The sequence below is a fragment of the Ceratotherium simum genome, chromosome 1 (assembly GCF_057802395.1).
Source record: "Ceratotherium simum simum isolate JZ-2026a chromosome 1, ASM5780239v1, whole genome shotgun sequence".
Lineage (NCBI taxonomy): Eukaryota > Metazoa > Chordata > Mammalia > Perissodactyla > Rhinocerotidae > Ceratotherium > Ceratotherium simum.
Genome location: NC_141900.1, coordinates 43,136,130 through 43,158,317, shown reverse-complemented (window position 1 = coordinate 43,158,317; position 22,188 = coordinate 43,136,130). Strand labels below are relative to the sequence as shown.

Sequence of the window (22,188 nt, the reverse complement as noted above, 5' to 3'; positions counted from 1 at the left end):
TCACTCAGACCTTGGCTTCCATCATCACACCTTCTCTGACACTGAGCCTCCTGTCTCTCTCTTATAATGACCTTTGTGATTACATTAGGCGGATCCAGATGATCCAGGATAATCTCCCCTTCTGGAGATCCTTAACTTAATCTTATCTGCAAAGTCCCTTTTGCTATGTAAAATAACATATTCACAGGTTTCAGGAATTAGGATGTGGACATCTCGGGTGGGGCAGGCATGATTCTGTCTATCATATTTGAGCTTTCAAAACTCAGCTATCAAATTTAGGACTCATTGCCTTTTTGGAAGGTGAGAGGGGTATGAATGAATCCTTTCAGGGCAATTTTCCTCACTGCATTCCCCAAGGTCTGGGGACTGGGGGACCAAAGGGACCCTCCCAGCCCTCACCAGGGCCTCATGACACTGCATTTTAAAAAGTGATTCGTTGCTGAATTTTTTTAAGGTTTGAAGACTACTGTGCTCCTTTAAAAAGCTCAGATAGACTGGAAATTCTTAATTTTTTTGTTAGGGCTTCTTTCTGTTGGATTAACCTATTTTCTTCACAATACCCACCAGAAAAGAGGGTATTACACATTTATGGGGTGACTTCTCCCAATAAAACATTTTATACCTGCCCACGAGAGAAGCAAAGTGTAGGACATGAGTCATAATGCAATTAACTAGGCGTCTTGGGACAGGAAATAGAAGAAGAAAGTGGTAACTGAACTCTGTTCTGGGATGGCTTTTGCCTAATATCAGCGACAGTTATATCAGAACAACTGAAGAATCCCCTTTGCACAATTATTTTTACAGTATATTGCCAGTTTAGTTGCATTGGGGAGAAATTTTGTATGTTGTATGTTTCACATGTTGTAATAGGATATTGTCTCAAGAATTAGATTTCTACAGCACTTCATGATTACAAAGTGTTTTCACATACATCATTTAATATATACATTATTTAATGGATTCACTTTTAATAATATCTTGGTTTCTATTGACATTTTAGCTTAGCATCAGAGTGGTATGATGGCAATCACTTAACGACCGGCTTTACTCCCTAACTGCAGAATTTGATTTGTAGTGAGTGCAGAATTCCATACATGAGTACTCCCACCATAGTTGATTTCAAGCTACCAATGCATCATTGAACAGGGAGTCAAGAAGAGATGTGCACAATCCACTCTTGCCAGTAGATTGGAGTGGGCTCCAGAATATCACTCCACCTTAGCCTTCAAGCCTCCTGTTAATGGACAAGGATCCTAGTAGGCTTAACTAAAGAGAAAACAATTAGCCTTTGAGGAAACACCAAGGTGGTACTACGAAGCCAAAACCAGCTTTCACAGGAGTTACAGCATGTGGTTGTATCATGCTCTGCCCAGTTGCCCCCGGATTCCTTTGCTGTTTCCGTGGCCTCTTCTGACTGCAGTGTGCCTTAACCTCTAATGGGTAACACATGTTACTCTTCTAGGGAAGATGGGCCTCAAGCTACTGGATCAGCTCGCTTCACCCTCACACGGTGCTTAGCCAATGACCCATGGAATCAGGATCAAGAAAGCCCAGCTCCCTTGCCTGAAGTGTTTCCCTGTGGGATAGACCGAAGCCAATCTCCTCTGGGACTTAGCTTAGAATCACACCCTTGGTTCCCTCACTCCTTTATGTTTGTCCAGGGAGTATTTCTTTAGCAAATCATTCACACTTGAATCCTCATCTCAAGGTCTGATTCTGGGGTACCCAACCTAAGACACATGAGAATGACCTCTAATTTGCCCTTGCTTAAACCTCACCCTCTGGATGCTTTAACAAAACTATTTTTCCAGCAATCTATGTATGTTTATCTAGAATTTCTGATCAATTATGGGAATTCAATGTATTTACAACATAGAATAATTAGTGGATCAGGAGCGGGATGAGGTATCATATTCTGGAAAATGTGCATGTTAAACTGTTTAAATAAAATAACAGAACTGTGAGGAGTTCTTACACATATTTTCTGAAGTTTCTAGCTCCAGGCTGCCCCCAACATAGACTAGGGTTAGTTAATTGTACCACTCACTACCTGATTACAGCCAATCATGGGAGCAGCATTTCAGAAGATGCACAGTGAGAAAGTTATGCCATAATATGGAGGATTCTGTTAATAACATAAGCTAACAAGATCTTTTCTGGCTGGGAAAGAAAAGATCTCTCTGCTCTCAGTGGAAAAGATTTAATTTGTCTTCGGAAATACATCCTGTAACTAAGCGGAAAGGTCTGTCGAGATTGTAAAGATGATGGCAAGTTACACAATCTATAACAAGAAGCCTCTACAATCTACCATAACAGTGCAAAGGAAGACACAGCTTCTGACTGCTGGAGACTTCCTTTGGCTCCACACACACAAAAAAGAAGAACCCAGAGGAATGCTTGGGTTTCCGGACTAAACTAGAATAAAAATCCTACTACCAGGAAATTTTAAAAAGCGGTTCTCTGCAATCAGCAGTGAGAATTCCTATCAGCATGTGAAGCACATGCCTGTTGGCATACATACCCGACTGAGGTGATATGGGTGAAATTGTCTTTACTCGGTGTGAATCATCAAACGGAATAGGGTAAAATGCACTGCGTGATTGGAAAATGAGAAGATACAAAAAGACCCCTTTAGAGCTTCATCTGCCAGTCTTTTCTTGACTTCTGGAAGACAGAAGGTTAAATTCTTATACAGTTTCTAGAGAAAACTTACAAATGCGGTCAAAAAATAAAGCAGATGCTGGCAGCAAGGATAAAAATACGAACAAACTGGAACTATTACAGAACTTTATAATCCTTGTCCGCACATGAACTATTACTTCAATTATTGAAAAAAGTGCAGTCCAAACACAAATGCTCAGGCCACGCATTCTCAGGCATCTTGCTAATCTCTGTCTGAAGATAGCACATAGGGGTTAAAGCTTGAGAAATCCTTTTTTATTTTACTGATGTTATCATGCTAGCTAATTATAAAATTTTCCAGTTTAAGGGAAAAAAAGATTTCAAAACAAAATGGAAAGATTTTTAAAGTGCCACAGATTGGAAATAGATTAGCAGATTAAGGGATAAAAATTGTTAGAAAAATTTTAATATTATGCTTACTCTATACACAATGGTGCTGAGGAAAAGAATTGCAGAAGGCTGCCAAGGTCGTAAAATTAATTAAAGACTTTATTTACATATGACATTACCTATCTAGGCAAAGATATGACAAAGAGATTGTTATGGAGTAGTGTGTATGTGTCTTCAAATGCATTGCTCACAGAAAGACAAGTCCAGGGATGAAATATTCACATGTATTGGGGTTGCATGGTATTTTACTGTCAAGGGAGTGCAGCTTTACTGAATTCAGTGCCATTAAGGTAGGAAGTAGGTTTCTAAATCTAGTAAGAAAAAAAAAAGAATCGAAACATTTGAAGAGAGGACGGTGTAGTCATATGACAAGACCATTCAGCTTCAGAAACAATACGCCTATATCTAAACCAAAATAGATTATTTCTTCTCTTGTGCAACACCTTAAAGGAGCCTTATGAATGTTTCTTCCAAGCCCATTGTTTCTTTATCACCTTCCTCACAGAAGTGTATTGGTGACAATTTAATTGCAATCATTTTTTCTTCCCATTCTTTGCATTGATATTGCCCCTGTCCTTCACCTTTCGAGTCCTAAAGTTGTTCAAGTTAAAATTCCATCTCATATGGCCCACACTTCTCACTTGTGGGCACGTGGATAAGTGATAAGTAGGGTAGGAGAGGAGCAAGGAAGAACCAGAAACCCAATACCAAAGCCTAGTTGAAATTGCCTCATAGAGACACAATCTTTGACAGGTGACTGAGTTCATAGCTTCTCGTAACCCTGTCTTCCTTTGTGCTACACAATGGCGCCCTGAGTGTGGCACTAAGGCTCCATCCAATGCCAGACAGAGAGGAGATGTGTGCGAAAAACAATGAACAGGAGGCTCAATTGGTTCTGAACCTCTGGTGACAGGTTGCTGACAGGCTGTGCTTGACATAAGGCTGGCAAAAGACAAAGCGAGGGACCTGATAATGAGACATTGTTTGCACCCGTAAATGGGCACCCAGTAAAGAGACATGCAGGAAAGGTCACTAGCAGAATGCATGACTGACAGAGCCCGGGAAGGTAAGTCGCCCGCCCTAGATGCATCTGCTCCTGGCCAGCAGCAGCGATGACTGGGAAAGGGGAGGTGCCCTGCACAGCCCGGCTCACACTGAGCCGCGCAGAGAGCAGGGCTCAGGATTCCCCAGTCAGCCGCCACAGGCCGAGGGCTGCCCAGAGGACATAACCCTGTCGCTTGCAGGCCTCTGGAGTCCTGTTTTAGGATGCAGGACCACTTCTGGGTATTATTTAATTTTACTGAGAGCCCCCAGTGGGTGGGGATTAGCATTCTGATAATCCTTGGTATGGAAGATTACGTTGCAGCTGATGCTTCCTGACAGGACTGGAAAGAAGTGAGAGATGTAGGTGCATTCAGGACTCCCAAGAAAGCTCGGCAGGTTGCACACTTTCAAGGGGCTGGGTAAAAGCTAGAGGAAACTCACTGATGAGGAAAACTGAAATGACTCACAAGTCTGTTTGAGGTCATTTTAACTTAGATTATGAAAGGAAGATCACCTGAGATCTGAAGCCCTCCTTGAAGGCAAATATCTGAGAAATATATCCAAATGGAAGTGTTCACAGTCTAATACTCAAACGTCAGTGAAGTACAGACTAGAGACGTGTGTCCTCTACTCCGTGTCACGTTGTCTGTACATGCTCTTCTGCTTGGTTAAGTCAGTCACTTTGCATCTGTGGGGGAGTGCCATGTCAAGCAGGTCTCCCAACCTTCTCTTTGTGTATCCATTCTTGATAGACATCAAAGTCAACGTGATTATCAACAGCCTGACAGCTCTATTAAGACAAAGGAAACGCTTCTTAACTGCTTCCAAGTGCTGAAAACAACTGGGTTTGTACAATATATATTTCAGACAACATTCCAGAAAACAAAATTTAAAAAAATACACATTGTGAGACTTTAAGATATTAGTGTATATGGAATGAAGACTGTATTTGTAAAAGTCCCTTACAAGTTCTTTTTCTCTAATGCACTCTGAGCCAATTCCATAAAGTTGGCCTGTTACACTTAATTCTTTCAAATACCACTGCTCTAACAAAGGCTTCTATTGAAGACCTGCATGGCTTGTTAAGAACTGTCACCATAAAAATATCATGGTCTTTGATATTTTCTGAAGTAAAAGAGCAATTAGAATATAACTCTGGTTTGAGTTTAGTTGAATTCCAGCCCAATGAGCTTTATAAATTAATAGCTCTTTGTATTTTAATAGTAGGTGATGCTGTTTAATTAGTCAGTTTATTGTTTCCAGTCTCAGTTCAGAATTTCACATTCTGATGAGTTACAGAGTTTTAACTGAGTGGATGAACATTCATCTAGAAAAGTGTTTGTGCTCAAATTTCTGTCCAAACACTGTGGTAACATTAAGATTCCCAGGTGTACCAAAATTACAATACTCTATCTCCAGAATTTATAGTATTGATGGTAGGAGTCACAAACAAGATGCCTAAGGTACTCTAGACCTGCAGACAGTTTTTCTTTTTTCTTAGTTGTTTTTATCTTCTTTTCTTTTCTTTTTCTTTCTTTGCCAGGACGATATATACTTTTTTGATTAGTTATCATCAAATCAAGTCAATTCATGCAGATCTCACATTTCGAAGGGTGGAGGCAGTGGGGCTGCGTAGCAGCTGCCCTTTGAATGGACTAGCTGCTCTCCCATTCTCCTCCATCCTCACTAGGCCTATGCCATTTACTTGCTGTAACTGCCTGGCCCCTGTGGCCACTACTTATCCACACACAGGACCATGCACTGTTTGTCTGAACTTAAGGCTCTATCTTCCTTAGAATTTTCCATATCTTTGCAGCAGAGATTCTGTAACTGGGTTCTGCAATAGCTTTCTCCCCCTTTCCTCACCAAGCACATTGAGAATATTATCAGTTCACCAAATGTTAGGATATAAAGCGAATTGAAAATGAGTTTACCAGATATTAAGACATAAAAGGAATTAAGACCAATGTCAGTGAATGCTCTAGTGCCAATAGACATCAAAATGTCTAAACATTGCCTATGATTTGGCCTAAAGATTTAAGAGTAGAAGGTGTTCCAACAGTAAAAGAAGAAAAAGGTGATATCTAGGAAAGAAGGGAAAAAATGAGTGAGTGAGAAGGAAAGAGGAGAAACAAACACAAGGAGGGAAAGAGCCTCTATCTCTGGTAGAGAGACACCTACAGTGCCACCCGCAACTCCCTCAGGGGTGTCAGTGACACCAGTTATCTACCCAGGATTAAAGCAACACATTAGAATAAAAATGCATAGGGAGTAGGAGGAGGAAAGAGTTAGAATTTTGTCTACTAGGTAACAATGTTATGCAATCACTTGGAAAATGAGTAGAGCTATCCCATTAGTTCCACAAAAATCCATTAAGAAGTAGGTCTCCTGAAATGTGTTCATTTTTCTCGAAGTTTCACTAGTTTAAGTGCTTAAGCCCACCTAAAAGTCAGTAATAGACACTAATCACATCATCTTCTAAACCAACCACTCTGGTGACAGAAAAAAGCATTTCATTGTTTCAGCTTATTCCCAATATTTAACAATAGAAGACATTTTGAGGGCACTAACAGGGTTACATGTCAGGAGCTCCTTTTACATAAGGCTAAAAACATGCCAGGAGTGACACTTGAAATTGATCATCCTTTTAGCCATTCTGTCAGGCTTCTGAAAATTAATGAGTGGGCTGCAGAAGGGAAGTGGCTTACCAGAACGTCGCACAAATTTGCTGATCCTGACTTGCTGAAATTCTGCTTACCTAATGCAAAGCTAAACACTTCACTTCCTCACGGTGTTTACGTTCTACCTAAATCTTCTCTCAGGTTTCCTCCGTTCAATGTTGCTCCCTCCTCAGGCAAGTAACAGTGAAATACAAAAGAAAGCAGCAAAAGCCAAAGTCCTCAGCTGATGGAATGACACAACAGATACTTTTCAGACCTAAAATACAAAATCACTGTGCTTATATAAAAATCAAGGCTCCAAATGCTGTATGACATTTATTCAACAACACTAATTGGGTGAATATGATGTTCAGGTCACTGCTTGAGATGCAGTAAGAAACTCACCTGCGTGACGAAATACCTTGATCAGGAAGTCGAGTCTCCCACGGCTAGGTTTAGCTTTTTCGCTCTGTAGGAACTACCTCTGCCATTTTTCCAAATATGGGAAACTCAACTGCAACAGCTGTGGAGAGATACAATATTCTCTGTCACTAAAATACTGTAATTTATTGTATTAAAGAAAAACATAAGTAAACTCAAAAAATTTAAGGATAACAACAATTGACAATCATTAATAAGGCATTCTCCAAGCTATGACAATTGGATAATAAAATTCCCGTACATATCCCTCACTTCACTTCCCCTACAAACCCTAGGCCCTGACCAAGCAGCTTTAGCCACAAAGCTGTCTCAGACAACACTGCTGCCTAGGGGGTCGTTGAGGAAACTATCAGATCCCACATTTAGGAAGTCGTGTTTTTCCTTCCTTCTTGGATCAGCTGTAAGGGAACTTGGGCATATGTTACAATTTCATATTTTTCTCTTTCACCACTCATTGTTTAGTTTTCAAAAATCTGTTTTTCATAAATTCTCTTTAATTTCCTTCCTTTTTCTGTCGGTTTTGAATTCTTATCAAATTCACATAGAAAAATTTTCACTTGCTTTTTCCTGCTTTCTTTACACCCTTTTCTCTCTATTGCTTTGGTAAGTCACAAAACTCGATAAGAAGGCGGGCAACTGTCTAGCCATCAATAGAATCATTTTTGCCAGCTTCTGAAGCACTTAACAGTGTCCTGAAGTTATCTTCTGAATATATTTACTAAAGTTGTCTTCTAAGCATTCTTTCTTCCATAGCTCAATTATCAAAGTAAAAAATAATAATAATTAAATACAATCAACATTGCAGTTAAAATCACAGGATTTTGTGTTAAACTTGGACCCAAATTTCAGCTCTACCACTTACTAGCTATACAAACTTGAGAAGTTACTTAAACCTCCCTGTGACTCATTTTCCTCCTCTGTAAAATGAGCAAAATCATAGTCCTTGCCTTACAGGAATATTGTGAAAAATCAATTAATTAATACTTGTAGAGGACTTAAAATAGTGCTGGCATATATAAAGCTTTAATATTCTATTGTCAATACTGCAATATTATTTTATGATGCTACTTTTTAAATTTAAATATTTGTACTTAAACTATACTTTGGGTTAAATAAATTTTGTGGCTTGACCTGGAGCCATAACTACCACATATAATACTGTTCCAATTAGAAAATATGTTTAGATTTTTTAAATACTCTGAAACTTTTAGAAAGCATCTTAGTTATAGATTAATAACTATCTGTTCACGTTAACTTCACAGAGACTAAGAAACCATTGAGTAGGGAAGTGAACAGGCTCTGGCTGCAAATGAGATTAGAGAATAATTTTCTAACGTATTTTGTTTGGATTTTTGTTAGAATTAGAAACATTGAGCAGCAGAGAATAGAAAAAGGGGAAATACATTCCAAGCAATGAAAATAGCATGTGCAAAATCTTAGAAGAATGAGCAAGCCTACAAGTTAAATAAAACTCTGCTAAAAAAAAAAAATAAAGACACCTTGGCAATTCAGATCATTTTACTGGCTCTTGGTATAAACTCTTTTTCTTACATTCTAGAACATAATACTGCTGACTTCAAATGCAAACTGTGATCTAGATCCAAAAAGAAAAGTGGAATGTATTGTCAACATTCTTTTCCCATTAGAGTATTTAATGTGAATGGAAATTGAACATATCAAAAGACTTGCCCTCCATTTTTCATAATGCTTCAAACTGAGCATGAGCTGAAGCAGGAGATCTGAGCAGTGGGGGCAGGTAGCGATAAGCGTAAGCCTTCACAACAGCAATCAGAATCAGATGCTTAATTTATGGACTCATAGCACATAAAAGAAAAAAATTCCAGCACTTACTGTAGCTGCTGCTGATTACTGACTATTCATTAAAAAGGTATTTGGCTTGTGCCAATGCAAGCCCAATGTTCTTTTTGAAGAAAATGTCCATCGTGCAGTTTTTCTATAAATTATGCAGCTCCCTGTTTAGTCTTCTTCAAAAACCCATGCCCTGCTTCATAATAAAGAGCAGTTTAAAGGTTCTTACAGTCTAGGGATTATAGCTAAAATACTGGAATCACACAATTAAAGGAAAGAAAAAACTAAATTAAGCTTCCGAAAAGGGATAGTGCCCAAGTTAATGCTTCCCTTGTGTCCGAGGGAGACTCGCTCCGACAAGCGGGGCTAAAACGTGTTACAGTAATTGCTTCTTTCCCCAGCACTGCTGAGTAACTGCTCTGCCACTTTGCCCTCCCAGCTCATGCACATAGAGTTATCATGAGGTGATCCCAAAATTATACCTAGACCCCAAGAGCAATGTTTTATAAACCCTGCAGTAGAGAAGAATGGGGAAGATTACCAAGAGAACTAAATCAGTTTTCAGTCTAGCAGCATCTCAGGCTTTCATCCAGAAAGGAAAGAAAGGCATTCAGAATACCACCAGGGCTTCCTCCTTATCTTCTCTCTCTCGACAGCAGTCCACACAGCCAAACACAGCGCATTCAGATGCTTTGGCTTCTCAGTGTCTAGTCTCATCACAAGAACTGGAGAACTTAAGAAGTGTCTTGCTGGATCAGACAAATGGATTATATCAGCAGGTCATCCGTGGCAGGATATGTTCATCCTCCCTGACATCGATCTCAAAAGAAGGAAGGTTGACTTTGAAACATCTCTAGATTTCCTTTCCTTGATAAAGCTAGTATGCATGTAATATTGCTCCTTTTTCCCAAAAATCCTTCCTGACCCTATATGCATTTTCAGCTTGAACCCACCTCTTGAAATTCCGAAAGTTTATACACGATATATAAGATATATTTATGATAAATAGTGTCTCCCTTGTTTGCCTTGAAACAACCTCTTTACTGATGGCTGGCATGGTGGTAAGCACACAGAAGATATTTGGGAAAAAATACTACCTATCAACTCAAATTGGCTGGATTGGAAATATGCAGGGTCTGACCCCCAAGTGTAAATGCATCACCTGATTGGCTCACCTTGACTGGGTGCCTCAGGATGCCAATGTGAATATTTTGGTTTGGAAGGGAACAAAGGGTCTTTTGCTTTTTAATATTGATTCCAAAAGAGGTGAGACAAGATTTTCAGTGATTCCACTGGCTTAGGGATATAGTTAGGGCCACTAACTCTTTTCACTGATAAAGCTGACTAAATTTCTTACCATATGGCATAAAGCCATCTGGAAAATAAATGGACAGCTCTTGCTTCAGTCTGTTCTAACCTCACTTTCCTATGAAAAGCAAGCTGACCATTATCTTTTCTCTATTTCCTTTATCCTCTGTAGCCATCGAGCCCTCCACATGTCCTGCTGCACTTTATTGAGGTATCTTATTGAGAATTTCTCCTTGCTTTCTATGACCAATCAAGTAATATTTAAATCCAGAAAAGGGATTTGGGATAGGTCATTTGTAACTGTGAAGCTTTGGGAGATTGCTTGAGAGAAAGGTTCTAAGACCATTGTGGGAAAATCTCCAGGAATCCCAGACTAAATTATTTCTATTCCTAAGCCAAGCCATCTGTCACCAACTGAATATTGGTATGTGCGTGTATATGAGCCAATGTCTTGCAAATGGACTTGAATCTTTAGTTCATATGGGATTTGCTCACTGGTTAGACTAACTTTTTCTCAGGTTTAAAGTAAAGAAATCTATGCTATAATAGTTTTCACCCCATGACCGTGTCTACTCTACAGACCCAGTACTCTCTAAGTTATACCTTAGTTAAGAGAGAAAAACTCATACTGCTACAAACATGCATTGATGACATTGATTTTTTTCCCCCTTCCTGAAATATCCCATCCTATTCATCAGCTGAACAATAAGATACCCAATCCTCCTGGCTCAGAAACATAGACAACGTCTGACGTTAGTGTTCATTTTTTCTCTGCTGCTGTCGCAGCTTATCACTCCTATTTGATGGTAGGTAGACCCACTGCTTTGACTTATTCTGTTACTTATGTGACAAAGGCTAACCCACCAAGGTCAGTAGTTGGGTGTTATCCATCATGTTGCCAATACGTCTGCCATGATTGATGGGGACGATGCACTGCAGGGTCCCTGACTTCTGTTACTGTCACATTTTTGCCTCTCAGCCACACCAGGACTGGAGCTCCCAGGAACTGTGCCATCTCATCTCCTAATGGTCGTCTGACTACAATGGTTCAAGAACCGGCCTGCTTTCACAGAGCAGTGAGAGACCAGGGAATGCGGGACTAGCATTCTTCTTGACTCAAAAAGTGTGCTAACGTGTGTATGACCTAGAGTCAGGACCCAAACTGAGTTGTGATCCTTTGCTTGAGAGTAAACGAGGATAATTTTTACCCAAATCCATAGCCTTAATAAATAAACATGTCCCATACATTAAAGCCTGGGTGATGTGAACAAGCCCATTAAAGTAACCTTGAATTTTTAGCAAAGTTAGCAATAGATAGTGAATTTTATAGCTAAAAAATGAAAAAGGAGTAATCTTCTTGTTTTTGTAGACGACATGCAATCTCAGAGACATGATTAAAATCCTAATCCTAGGTCAATAAACACAGTACTCTTGATTTTCAAGCTTTTCTTCCCGGCAAACCTGACAACTCCAACACAGGCAGAAGCACAGAAGTCAATTACGGGGAAAATGCAACTGGACTGTGTGTACACTGCCTCTTCATCGTCTTCTCCTTTTAATCAATAGCACACTGAGACTCCAGCTTCTATTGAATTAGGTTTACAAAGCTTTTTTGTTCTCACCTGTCGCTAAGAAAAATCATTCATGGCATCCTGGATCTGAACTAGCGGAGACTGCATGAATCAAAAAGGTAAAAACGTCCCCTCCCCAGGGAGGCCGCCAGCTGTCTCATTGATTCAGCGCTGCTCTTGGCTGATTCGGACGCTACCCTGGCACCAGTTCCAGAGAGCGCTGTATAATCAGGTACCACAATGCAAACTGTTACCAGGGAGAAACAGAACATCTGGTCTGGAACAAAGGCAAAGTCCATTGCTAAGAAGCAGCCTGGCCATCCGCATCCAAGCGTGAATATGCGGGGGCCTGTCACCTGAAAGAGGGGTCCCTGGAACCAAATAAGTGAAGACAAAATAGAAACCATAAAGAAAAAGAAATCTCGAGACAGAAATAACATATAATTTTCTCATCATTTTTGTCTAAATGTAGGAGGATAGTTGCTATCAGCTAGGACACTCTTTCTAGGTGCTCTATTTTTTTTTTAATGCAACAAACAACAATGATAAAAATGGAAATTTTAAAAAGCAGAAATCGGTCGATTTGTGTCTTTATTCTGTGTGTGTGTTTAATGGCTGAAAGCTTCCCTTGTCATCCAGCTGTTGTAAGCAGAGCTAATGATTGGCCTCTATTCTGTAGAAATACTTTAACCGCCAAGGACCGATTGATACGGGCAGGGAATGTGAGGCCAGGGAGAAAGAGTAGCCCGCGTGATGCCTACCACGTGCCTTCTGCCAAGCTGGCACCTACACCGGGCACTTTAGAGTCTGGGGCTATCCAGGCAGCTTTAGAAGCTATTGTTGTTTTGCTGCTTTAAGTACTAAACAACACCTTCAGAAAAGGAGAAGAATTTGACTTCCAACTGCTTCAAAACCCACATTAAAAAAAAAAAAAAGGCTTACCCTGTTGACAAAACCCCTGTCAGAGTGAGAGTCATTATACTCCACATAAGGTTTGCGTACTTCTTCCTTTCCAAAGCCATCTGTCTGAATTTAATTCACTGATAATTTTATCAGTCTCCCCATGCTTTGCCTGAAACCCCTCCATTGCATTTTTTATTCTTCACAGATGTTAACTCTTTGAATGACAGTTTGAATGCGTTTAGAATTTTGATGAAGATACACATTCTCTCTGAAGGATCTCTCTCATAGGCAACACTTTCCAATTGCCCCACTGCACCAGCAGTTGTGTTTTCCAACAAAAGTTGTGCTTTTCCTGGGCAAAGCCAATCTAGATGCAAAATTGTATCCAGGACATTGCTAAACCTGCAGTGGCACCATCCCAGGCACATTCAATATCTATCATTTAAGATGCCTCTTTGGAAACTGGAAATTAGAATACATTTTATAGGGATAATTTCACCCTTCCTTCCTACCTAATTAGTGCATATAATATTATCTTTAAGAAAATGCAGACTGTTAAAAGATACTATAGATCTATGTAAAAATTAACTGTTTAGGGGCCGGCCCAGTGGCGTAGTTGTTACGTTCGCACACCCCGCTTCAGCGGCCCAGGGTTCGCTGGTTCAGATCCCAGGCGTGGGCACATGCACTGCTCATCAAGCCATGCTGTGGCAGCATCCCATATATAAAATAGAGGATGACGAGCACAGATGTTAGCTCAGGGCCGATCTTCTTCAGCAAAAACAGGAGAATTGGCAACGGATGTTAGCTCATGTACAATCCCCTTCACTAAAAAAAAAAAAATTAACTGTTTGAAAGAATTATTTCTTATTTTCTTAAAAAAGAAACCATTTAAATGCACTTTTAGACTGTGCATAACTAGTTTATCTCAAGCATACTATCAAGTCATTTTAAGAATAGTCTGTTATTAGTTTCCAGGGTAATTCAGGGAAAAGGTCTCTGCACAGTTAATGTCACATCCTGCTTTTAATTTTTTCCAATGAGCATTTCTAAGCATCTTCATTGAACAAGGTGTGATGCTGGGCACTGTGAGAGATGGATAGAAAGGTTTACAAGACAGCTACTCTCCAGGAGCTTGTGACCCAGTAGCGAAGATGGGACACAAAGCAGACTGTGACTAGTACAAAGTGCTACACAAACACAAGCAAGAGAGGGATTTATTTAACCAAAAACAGGGGTGCAGACTTCACAGAAGAGATAAATTTTTATTTGGGCCCTGAAAACTGCGTAGGATTTTGAGGAACAGAGATGAGAATGAGAAGGCATCCAGGTCCAGGGAACTCTATTTGTAAGATCATGGCTGTGGGACAGCATTGAACAAGTTCTGGGAGCAAAATAGGCACCAGTCTGGCTGGATCAGAGGGCATATGACGGAGGAAACCAGAGACAGAGTTAGAGATGTAAGGTAGAGCCATGATTTGGAGATAGAAAGGTGCCATTGGTGCCAAAGACTTCTGAGCAAGAATAAGACAGGATGTGAACCATACTTTCAAAAGATAATGGCAGTCGTCCGTAGGATGAATTAGGAAGGAAGATATTAAAGACAAGGAAAATTTGGATGTGTTGTCATAAGGAAGGCAAAGAAGGTCCTGGATTAGGGCAAGTGCCATTGGGATGAAATTCAAGGCATTTGTTCAAACACTCCAACCAAACAGATGGGAGAGAGATATTCAAATCAAAAGAAAGACTCAGGTGAGCTGAGCAAAGCAATCTGACCAAAGTGCTTTGCAGATCTGCTTGTTTCTACGTTAACTGTTGGTCTCGCAGGTGTCACCACCATTTCCCAAAGGAACTTAAGCAGCCATTTTTGGAAGCGTGTCCCTCATACTTGTGATTATTTTTTTCCACCAAGGGGGTGCACTTTTCCTGGAAGTACTGCAATACCAGGTTGATGCATGGAGTGTACAGAGAAAGCTCCTATTCCATCTCTCTGCTCCAAAAATCCATTTAATATGTTGTCCTCGGATAGAGGACATATCAGATATTAAATTGATAAGAACAGATACTGCACTTGATCTTAGCCAAAAGGCCAAGAAGCGATTGTGATTATTTTTTGACTATTAATTTAGTGCTGATACTGTTTTCAGGGCAGTCAGAAAGTTCCTGACACTTATTTTGTGTTTATACACTCAGAGCTTTCACTGGAAGACGCCATTCTGAAAGCCTGATACGTGGACAGGACAAAGGCCAAGAAAACAAGGTGTTGACTCCCTGGTGTCCCAGGTCTAAGGGGCATGATAGAGGGAATGATGAGAGAGCACATGTGGTGCCTTAATTTAAATAATATAGATACCACCCATAGATTAAACTGTCAAAAATTAAAAGTAAAAATTTATTGCTTAAAATTAGAGATGATGATAAGGATGATTGACCCTACAAGGGATAAGGTAATACATGAACTAAAAATCCAAATCTTCTCAGGTCATAATTGTGTTAACTTTCACTAGCCTAGAGGATTATCTGTGGTACTAAACCAAGTCCTCAATCTAGAAAAACTGCATTTAGAGAAAAGTGTATAAATCATTCCTAATGAGCAACTTAGAGGAGAATTTGGCTTAATGTGGTGTGGTAGAGACTAGCTAGCTGTTCACCAAAATCCATTCTCTGTTTTTCCTAAGTACATAGCCAGACTATATTTCCCAGTCTCACCGTAGTTAGGTGAAATTCTGGAACCGAGTTCTGTCCAACTGAATGTGATCAGAAGTTATGTTCTCCACTTACCAGCCTGAAAAGCTTCCAGCTTGATCCTCCACACTCTTTTTTGTCTTCTGATGAAGTAGAGGAGCAGAGAATTCCAAGGCCCCAGGGAATGATGGGGCCACTAGAAGGAAGGATCATGTCAGGCAGACATTCCCATCACCCCATGCAAGAATGTGGTGTGAATGAGAACACTTTCATAAACTGTTATTGTGTTCAGCCACTGAGATTTGGGGGTTGTTTGTACCAGCAATTAGCCTACCCTGATACACATTTGAGGCTTTAGAGTCAGACAGACTTAGGCCTTTATTTCAGTTCTATCACTTCACTAGCTCTAAAAACTTAAGCAAGTTACTTAACCTCTTGGACCCTCAATTTCCTTATAAGTAAAACAAAGAAAATAGGGCTTCCATGAGCATTAAATAAAATAAATGTGAGCCAGCCCTGATGGCCTAGTGGTTAAAGTTCAGTGCTCTCACTGACTCGGTGGCCTGGGTTCGTATCCCAGTCATGGAACCACACCACCTGTCTGTCAGTTGCCATGCTGTGGTGGTGGCTCACATAAAAGAACTAGAAGGACTTACAATTAGGATATACAACCACATACTGGGGCTTTAGGGAGGAAAAAACAAAGAGGAAGATTGGCTACAGATGTTAGCTCAGGGTGAATCTTTCCCTGCAAAAAAAAATAAAATAAAATGTAAGTGAATTTACTGGCACAGTGTCTGACAATAGAAACCATACAATAGGAGATAGCTATTATTAGCATTCAGAGAGGGAAGGTATCATTTGTATTGTCTTATTAGCCAGTATTGAAATGGCCTTGGAGAATGGAATAAGAAGGTAGATCTAGCAGAAATGTTCCTCTCTAGAATTTTCTAGAGAAGGAAACTGAAATTTTATCTTCATATATTATCAAAGAATTACTTCCAATTAAAAGAATATCTTGTTACTCTTAAAGAATGATGGAGAAACCTAAGATTTAGAGTTGAGATTCAAGTTCTAGTACTGGGATATCTACCTCTGGCCATGATGAAATTACTGGTATAAGAATTACATTCCTATTACAAACTATAAAACTGTACAAAATATATGAGGCAATTGTTGTCAAGCTTTGGACAACAAACTGTAAGGGCTGTGATTGTTGACAGAAGGGAAACACGTGAAATGAGCTTGATGTTGACCTCATATATTTATTTAGGGCACTTTCTGAAGTGAAGTACAGACATGGCAGTCTCATTAGGCAAAGGAAACAGATTTTGGAATTTAGGGTTGCTTAGGAGGCTAGCATTTACAGGAAATGATACGTAAGATGGGGGAGATGCAAAAAGTGGGATCCTCAGAACTCTGCACAGAGGTGCCCCTCAAGATCTTGGCCAGCCACTGGACTGCACTTGTGCAGGGTGAAACTCAATGAGGTCAACCAGAGGACAGCTGCTGGGCAGTGATTCCTGAATGAAGATACCAGAGGATGTAAAGTGCCAGGAGACTTTGGCATTCTAGCCAGTCAGAGTGTAATAAAGAGACTTCACTTAGTATCTTAGGTATTTAGTTAAGACCCCAGAAAGGCCACACATTAGAAATAAGGACTGAAAAAGAGACGTGATCTAGGACTGGGGGAAAAAACTGAATTACACCCTTTCTAACAACATCTAAAACATCACAGTAGAGTTTCTCAACCTCAGCACTATTGAAATATTGGATCAGATAATTCTTTGTTGTGGGGTGCTTTTCTCGTGAATTGTGGGATGTTTAGCAGCATTCCTGGCCTCTACCCACTGTATGCCACCACCACTCTCAAGTTGTGACAACCAAAAACATCTCTATACATAGCCAAATATCTCCTGGGTGGGGGGAGCAAAATTATTCCTGGTTGAGAACTACCACTCTATAATATCTAAGTGACCCATCATGAATTAAGTGTCAGCCAGAAAAAACTCAACATTCTTTAAAGAAACAATCATGATCCATAAATCATGTCTTATCCACAATATCCAGTATACATTTTTAACAACAGCTATACATGCAAATAAGCAAAAAAGTATGACTTAAAGTCAAAAGAAAAGTAGGTGTTAAAATTATCAGAGAAATATTCTTAAAGCAGTATTGTAAACACGTTCGAAGATTTAAAGGAAATGGTGCATAGAATGAGTGAATAGATAGAGAATATCAGTAGAGACATCAAACTATAAAAACAAAAAAATGGAAATTCAAGAACTAAAAAATAAAATGTATGGAATAAAAAACTTACCAGAGGGCTTAAGAGAAAATTGGACAATGGAAACAAAGGAATCAGGAGTTTGAAGATAGGACAATAGAAATCACCCAAACTGAAAAACAAAGATAAAAATAATTTTAAAAAATGAACAACACCTCAATGTTCTGTGGGACAGTAACAATATTTTTAAAAGACATATAATTAGAGTCTCACAAGGATAGAAGAGAGAGAGATTGGAGCACAAGAAGATTGAATAAATAATGGTTGAAATTTCCCAAATTTGGTGAAAAACATCAACCTACATATCCAAGAAGCTGAGAAAACCAAAAACAGTACAAATACGAAGAAGACCAAACCTGGGCACGTGATAGTAAAACAGTTGAACACCAAAAGTAAAGACATATTTTAATAGCAGCCAAAGGGGAAAAATCATTACACGTAATTATTATACATAAGGGGAAATAATAACAGGAATGACTCTGACTTCTCATCAGAAACAATGACAGCCAGAAGACAATGAGACAGCATCTTGAAAGTGCTAAAAGAGGGGACTTCTGCTTTCAGCCAAGATAGAATAAAAAAATAATCTAAAATAAGAAAAAGGAAATACCAAAATATATGAAACAGTGGATTTCAAGACACCAGACATCAGTCAACAAAGAACAGTAATCCCTGAGAGGCAGGAAATAAATAATGTGAGCCTCATGATTGCTCCAGCTTCCTGGCTTGAGAGTTTCTAGGCTGCTACCAGAGAGGGAGAAACCAGGCAGAGGCCGTCAGACTTTCTGAGTTGAGAAGATGAAGCTTAGAGTCCAGGGAAAACAAGGCAGATGGAGTTTGCAGGACAGAGTACCAGAAGGGAGAGATCTGCACAAACAGAAGCCTGGAAATCTCCAGTAAGCATCCTTCAAGTATTCAGCACATTCATTTGAGGAAACTACCTGAGGCCAGGGAGTTGAAGGTAACAGGACCCACTGATCATACAGGACAAAGATTGGTGCCTGTTATCATCAGCCAGACTGGAAAGTCATATTGTTCATGGGGCATTGGGTAGAGTACTCAAAAGGGCATTGTATTAGACATGAGGAATAATTATCCCTAAACTAAATGATGCTCTGGTCATACCTACCAAATTGTAAAAGCAAGACCCAAAAGGTTCAAACTGTGTTCAAATAACTTAATTGCATCCTAGAACAAAGCACAAGAATATTTATAGGAATATTATGGCACCCAATCCAAATTTACAGTAATACAAAAAAGTCAGAATATACAACCCATAAAGAGGAGGAAAATCAATTAATGGAAACCAACCCAGACTGAGGCCAATGTTAGAATTAACAGACAAGGACACTAAAATAATTATCATAATTGTATTCCATATGTATAAAATATTAAGTAGGGACAAGAAATATTTTCTAAAAAGGGAGATTCTCTGAAGCCGGAAATCTGGGGCAATCAAACTTGAAGACATGAAAACTACCATGGCTAGGATGAAAACTACACTGGATAGGAATGACAAGAGATAAGATATTTCAGAGGAAAAGAATAGTAAACTTGAAGAAGTAACAATAAAAGTTATCCAAAATGAAACACAGAAAGAGAAAAGAATTTACAAAAATGAACAGGGCATCAGTGAAGTTGGCTGTGGGCCAACGTCAAGCAGCCTAATATTTATGTAATTTAAGTCCCTGAAGGAGAGAATAAAGGGTAAGATTCAAAAAATGTATGAAAAAATGATGGCTGAAATTTTTCTCAATTGGCGAAAACCATAAACTCACAGATCCAAGAAGCTCAACAAACCCCAAGAATAAGAAATATAAATTTAACTACCAAGATACATCCTAAGCAAACTGGTCCAAACCACTGATAAAGAGAAAATCTTAAGAGCAGCGAGGGGAGAGGGGGTTGAGGTGAGGAGAAGAATGTTACCATAAAAAAAATAAATAAGTATGAGAGCAGATTTCTCATCCAAAACAAAGCAAGCAAGGAGATAATGGAGCAACATCTTTAAAATACTGAAAGAAAAAAACAATCTGTCTGCCTAGAATTCTATACCTAGCAAAAATATTTTGCAAAAAATGAAGGCAAAATAAAGTCTTTTTGAGACATGTAAAAGCTGAAAGAACCAGATGTGCACTACAAGAAATGTTAAAGGAAGTCCTTCAGTCAGCGTGAAAAAGCTATGAGCTGGAAATATGGGTATATACAAAGGAATGCAGAGTACTAGAAAAGATAGCCACATGGATAAACGTCTAAGATTTTATTCTTATTTTTTAGATCAATTTAAAAGAGAATTTACTATTCAAACAAAACTAATAGCAATGTATCACAGGGTTTATAACATATTTATATATAAAATGTAAGACAAAAATAGTCCAAAGGCTAGATAAAAGGGGAAAATGGAAGTATGATTATTACATTAGAAGTTGTACAATACTGATTCTAAGTAGACTATAATAAGAATGCATATTTTTATCCCAGATCAGTGTCTTAAAAAATGAGATATGGCTCCAAAGCCAATATAAGAAATAAAACAATATTATAAAAATATTTGATTAACCCAAATTGCAGTTGTACCACTTACCATCTGTTTGAGATTATGAAAGCTATTTCAACTTCTTTTAACTTCACTTTCCTCATCTCCCAATAAATGTGTTTAATAATAGTAATTTCATTAAATTGTGATGATAAACCAGGCTTTAAGTTCATTGTGGGAAAAGGCCATATTTTATTAATTTTTATATTGCCTGTACAAGACCTAGTGCTTGAGACAAGTATTATTATATTTACTAACTTTTTCTTATACACCAACATGTAAAGTGACTTCCTGCCTGGCATATAATAAATATATTTAAGTGAACCCATTGCAAAGTACTCTACAAAATGATGAAATATAACAAGACAATAAATGTATCAAATCAATTAAAATGTCATGTATTTCTATTTGATAAGCAGTAAGTAAAGGGAGAATTGCACATGTTCATGCAATAAAAGTCACACTAATAATATTTGAAGACAATAAAAGACAAGGCTCCATTTCTTTGTCTCAGCAACTTTGATATAAATATCAAAATCTGCCTTACAAATGTCACCTAAAATAAGTTTATCCTCCAATGATTTAAAACTGTCACAAGTTATGTCCTGATGACCTTGAACAATTGTTCTTCCCAAGTCAGGTGGTCTCTGAAGACTCTGGTCAGCAACAATTAGAGAAAGAAAGAAGTTACGAGTCTCCATGGATCAGTCACAGATGGCCGTTTGATTAACAGGTACTAAGGCCCTGGAACTGTTTTGCTAAGAAACATTTAAATTCAAATGTTAAGTAGGGTCAAGAAGAAAAAGCTCATTGCTTCATCTCTAAGTAAAAGTAACTAATCTAAAAGTAACTCATTGCTTCATCTCTAAGAAGACGCATCAAGCAAGTCTTCAGATCTGAGGAATATTTATTGGCTTAAAAGAATTCCTATTCACTCTTCTCATAATTAATAATGGCAATCATCATCAGTTATTGAGCACAAATTCTGTCAGGCCCTGAACCAAGCACTTTACATATATTATCTAAGTTAATGTTTAACCCCATTAAACCAAATATTATATATACATTACCATTATATGTATGAGCACACTGAAGCTTAGGGACGCCTACTGACTTGCCCAGATTCACACATTCAAGTGGCAGAGATAAATTTGAACAAAGTCAGGTCTGATTACTAAATCCTTGATACTTAATCCTTGATACAGTCTCTTTTAAATACTTGACCCTGCTGCCTCCCTTAAATTTATTGTAGAAATGAGGAAATCTGATATCAATGAATAGCATTCACCTAAAAAAGTTTATAATGTTATCTTCTAACATATCTTAATTGTTTATAACCCAATTAATTTTACTCAGAGCTTTTGGAGGCCTCCAATGATTTACAATGTAAATAACACTCTTTCTCTCTCCCTCTCACACACACATAGGTACGCGGATTAACACACTTTAGAATCAGTGTAGCGAATGGAAAGAACACAGGCTTCAAAGTCAGCTAAAGTTGGTTCAGATTTTTGCTCCACCACTTGCAGACTGCATGACCCTCACAGGATATTTAACTCTCTGTTTTCTGATCAGTAAGATGAGGATAATAGTGTCTACCTCATAGAGCTTCTTGAGGTTTCACTTAGATAGCATTTGTGACAGAGACCAGTATATATTTCCCATCTTCTTTCCTTCTCCAAAAACTCACAAATTTTAAAATGAAAGACACTTACCTACAAAGAAATGACCTGCTAATTATGTATTGTCATTTGATGTGTGGACAGTATTGGGCAGTACAGGTCCGCTTTGGTCTCCAGATATCTATGGGCTGTGTCTGTCTGATTTCTTCTTGTAGGCTCAGTAACCTACCACCAGATGGCAGAAGAT

At 38.8% G+C, this 22,188-nt stretch overlaps 1 non-coding gene across 1 annotated transcript; it reads right to left on the bottom strand.

Annotated features, from left to right (window-relative positions):
• Nucleotides 1-14,718: 14,718 nt before the first annotated feature.
• On the bottom strand, nt 14,719-14,909 carry LOC147918191 (U2 spliceosomal RNA). The gene has a single exon (XR_015553554.1). It is a non-coding gene; the product is annotated as a U2 spliceosomal RNA (small nuclear RNA).
• Nucleotides 14,910-22,188: the final 7,279 nt, after the last annotated feature.